The 3732-nt window shown below is 41.7% G+C and overlaps 1 protein-coding gene across 1 annotated transcript in view; it reads left to right on the forward strand.

Annotated features, from left to right (window-relative positions):
• Positions 1 to 1428: 1428 nt before the first annotated feature.
• The window catches only part of FANCC (Fanconi anemia, complementation group C), a 165090-nt gene continuing 162786 nt past the window's right edge, over positions 1429 to 3732 (forward strand). The window contains exon 1 of the mRNA XM_011927516.1: positions 1429 to 1584. The gene's annotated coding sequence lies outside the window, so the exon portion shown is untranslated. The remainder of the gene's footprint in view (positions 1585 to 3732) is intronic.

Below are 3732 nucleotides of genomic sequence, written 5' to 3' on the forward strand. Positions count from 1 at the left end.
TGTGTAGCCCCCAGCCCTTCTGAGACCCAAACCTACAGTTTCTTTGCCTGTTTTTGGATCCTAGCATAGGAGGGGCTGGCTGCTCAAGGTTTTGTCCTCAGGGCCTTGCCTCTTTGTGTTTCTGTCCTGTATCGATTTCATAGAAATGTTTGTTTATTTTGTGTGTGTGCTTGCCTGCATCCTTTTCCTTTTTTCTTCTTTTTTCTTTTTATGTTTCCCCTCATTGCTGTATGTTTGGAGTAAAGAGAATCCATCAAAGAGCGAATTTACCGTGCCATCTTAACTGGAAGTCACGTGGGCAAAGAGTTTAAAGGAAAGAAGATATTTGGTTTTACGTAGTACTGAAAGCTAACCACAAGAACGCTTCCCATGTGAGCTCAGTGACCCATAGCATACAGTTATTTAAACTCCATCTGAGGCTTGCAGGCCCCAAAAGATGAGTGGGATTAGGCAGGTGGGATTTATTAGGATGCTGTGGTTCTCTACAAAGGTTTCACCTTCTATTTTTCATTTTGATGGTAATTTAAAAAAAATTCATGTTTCCACACACCTAAATGCCTGCAGTTCTAACTAAGTAATATCTTAAAATGTCAGTGCCTGGAGTTGTGTTTGTGTTGGTGCCAAGGAGCACTACTTTGAATATAGGGAGCGGTTATAAAGAGCAGAGGTGAACATGTAGACAAGGTGACTGAGCTGAGTCGGAGAGTGCCGTTGCGCAGCGGTTCTGAAGAGGAAGGTGATGGGTGAATTACGCTGTCTCCCAGCGTGTGTTCGTACTGGCCAGTCAGCAGAACCTGCCTGTCAGTACCAAGCCCACATGATTAGTCCAAAGTGAGTTTCAATGACCGCACCATTGATCACGCTGAGTTAATTTTGTCAATTTAAATTTTACTCATTTTGTAGATTTGTTGGTATTTAATTTGTACATTTTTTACTTTGTGATTGTTTAAGAGTTACAAGCATAAAGGCTTTACTGTTTTATGTTTGTTAATATTTAACAAGAAACATGACTTTATATAATACTGGGAGCTCTCAACAGTTTTTACATTTGAGAACCATGGGTCAAATGGTAACTTAACTTTTGCTGTTCGTTGCAGCAAGCACCCTGCATTGGATTTTGATGTCTTTAGCTCACTCCTGCTCATGCTTCCTGACCTGCTTAGCGCAGCGTTGTTTCTCTCTGGGGCCTCTGACACCTCTGTGCCGGGCTGGCGCCCCTTCCTCGTTCTCCCTGCAGCCCCCTGTGTTTGCCTCTCTCCCGGCCCTTCCCACAGGGTGTGAAGGGTTATCTCTTTATGGGCCGCAGTTTCCTCATTAGCCATAAGTTGCTTGAGAGCAGGGAACACTGTCATCTTTTTATTTGCAGTGATTTTCAGAGCTCTTGTCATAGACTCCTAATAAATGTATGGGTTCCATGTTTTTGTTTAGGTAGTAATAAATTACCTGTGGAATCAAGGGGAGAGAGAGGCAGAAATAACTTGGAGCCAAGTCACAAGGCAAGACTTCCTAATATTTTAATAACTCATGTGTTCCTCAGCTCACTTTCCAACTGGTCTAACCAAAACCCAACAGTCTTACTCTCAGGTAAGTGAAGTGAGGACAAGAAATGCAAGGAAAGGAAGTGATGGTTGTAACAGAATGCATGGGGGAAGGCTGGTAGTTTTTGAGTCTGAATGATGGCTCTTTGGTGCTCTGATGGAGAACAAGGTCAAGGATTTCTGTCTTAGCAGCCTCGAAGGCAAGCGTTGTGGTGAAGGGATGCTTTTACTTTGAAGCCAAGTCCAGAGAATAGCTCCTGTCCCCACGTTGCTGGGGACTTGGGTGGGAGAATTGAGCTTAGTAAATCCCCAGAGTTATCTGCTAGATTCAATTTCCTTAATTCTTTGCAAAGTCATCTGAAGAGTATATATACATACTCTGCACCTGGACTGAAGTTGCCTCCTCCAATTCCTTAGACCCAGATTTTGTTTACAATTGAGGTTTGTTTGAAATTATCTGCAAATTTCAGGTCTGTGTTTTTGATTAGACTATCTCAGAGGTGGAATGCCACTGACTCAACAGAGAAATAGCCAGCTCCTCCTAGTGGACGTTTTCTTAAAACCTCATTGGTTTTAGGAGCAAAAATACCATTTGTTTCTCTCATAAGCACTTGATGGGAACAAGAGTATTTTATTGTGACTTTCAGAAAAAAAAAAGCCGCAAACACAGGGGTAAATTGACCAATCTTACCCTGTGAAGTGAAGCAAAGAAGCATTACATTTCAGTAGATTAAAAATAGTTATCAGGCTTTCATCAAGGAGGAGGAAGAATCTTGTCAACTGAAGTGGAATTGAGCATAAATTTCTTAGGTTTATATTTGATTATATTTTAGGGGGTTTTAAATATTTTCTGACAAGGTCATGGTGCCCCTAGTTGATGACATTGATTGGAAGCTAAGTATTTGATTTGTCTTTTTTTCTTTTTCCATAAATAGTGTGTTTTGTAGCTTTCTCTCCGTACATCTCCTGTTTGGTGCTTATTTCATGAGAGAAAGGACCTCATGCTGAGGGGAAATGGGAAAAAAGTGCTGTTTATCAGGCGCCCCCGCTTTGAGAAGGTTATGTGGTCCATATTTGGCATGATAGACCTAGCTCTCCGGGCTTAGAGATGGTTTAGACCAAAGGAAAGCATTCTTAGACTCTTGTGCCTCCGACAGGTACCACATATAGCTACTTCTGTGTGGCTTAAAATGAGCTTGATTTTAAATGTTAACAATCTTGGAGCTACAAGGGTTTCTGTCAACATAAAATCAATCTGAATTTTATCTGTTTTAATTTATTTTTCTTCTGCAACAACCTTGGTGGTTGTTTTTATGGATTTAATTTCCATGCATTTGTTCGGCTCCTACAATGTGCCAGGCACTGTGTGGGTTCGTGGGTTTCAAAAGATGCTGCAGACTAGGTCCTGAGATGTGTCAGCTAGGACGTGTTTAATTGCAAGTCACAGGAAAGCCGAGAATGGTGGATTCAGCAACAAGAGCAGTTCCACAGTCGACTCCTTCCTTGCGTCAACCACGCTGGGAGGACACGGGGCTGTGATTCTTCCTTGCTGTTTGCAGTGCGTTGGCCAGTCCTCTCAGGCTTCCTTATCCCTGGGTCTCAAGGTGACTTTTACCCTTCTGAGTGTCACCCAAAGACGACTGGGTCAGATATGGAAAAAAGTGAACTCATTTAAAACAGGAAAACTGAGAAGCCTTTCATTGAAGTTCGGTGATCATGCCCTATAGTTCCGTCACATACCCGTTCCCGCAGTTTGATAGGAGAGCAAAAGTTAACACTGTGACCGGTCTGTACTGGCCATTCCCGAAATGTGGCTGAGGGCCCGGGATCCCCGAGACCCTTTCAGGAGGTTCACAAGGTAAAACTGTTTTTAAATAATGCCAAGCTGCTATCTGCATTTTCCACTCGCATTCTCTCACTAGTGTGCGGTGACCTTGTCGAGAGGTTGGTTACATGATGGATGATGATGACCTCACTCTGACAGCTAATGGAATGTGTGTTTGTATATTTTGTCTTTTTAATTTTTCTCAGTTTCCGTTTCTGGTAGTAAATATTGATATATATATCCTTGATTCGTCACAAAGTCATCTGAAGAGTATATATACATACTCTGTCAGGTGTGTGTGTGTATATGTATTTATATATGTGTAAATATGTATTTTATATATGTGTAAATATATATTTTATATATGTG

This window comes from Colobus angolensis, unplaced genomic scaffold, assembly GCF_000951035.1.
Source record: "Colobus angolensis palliatus isolate OR3802 unplaced genomic scaffold, Cang.pa_1.0 Scaffold72, whole genome shotgun sequence".
NCBI lineage: Eukaryota > Metazoa > Chordata > Mammalia > Primates > Cercopithecidae > Colobus > Colobus angolensis.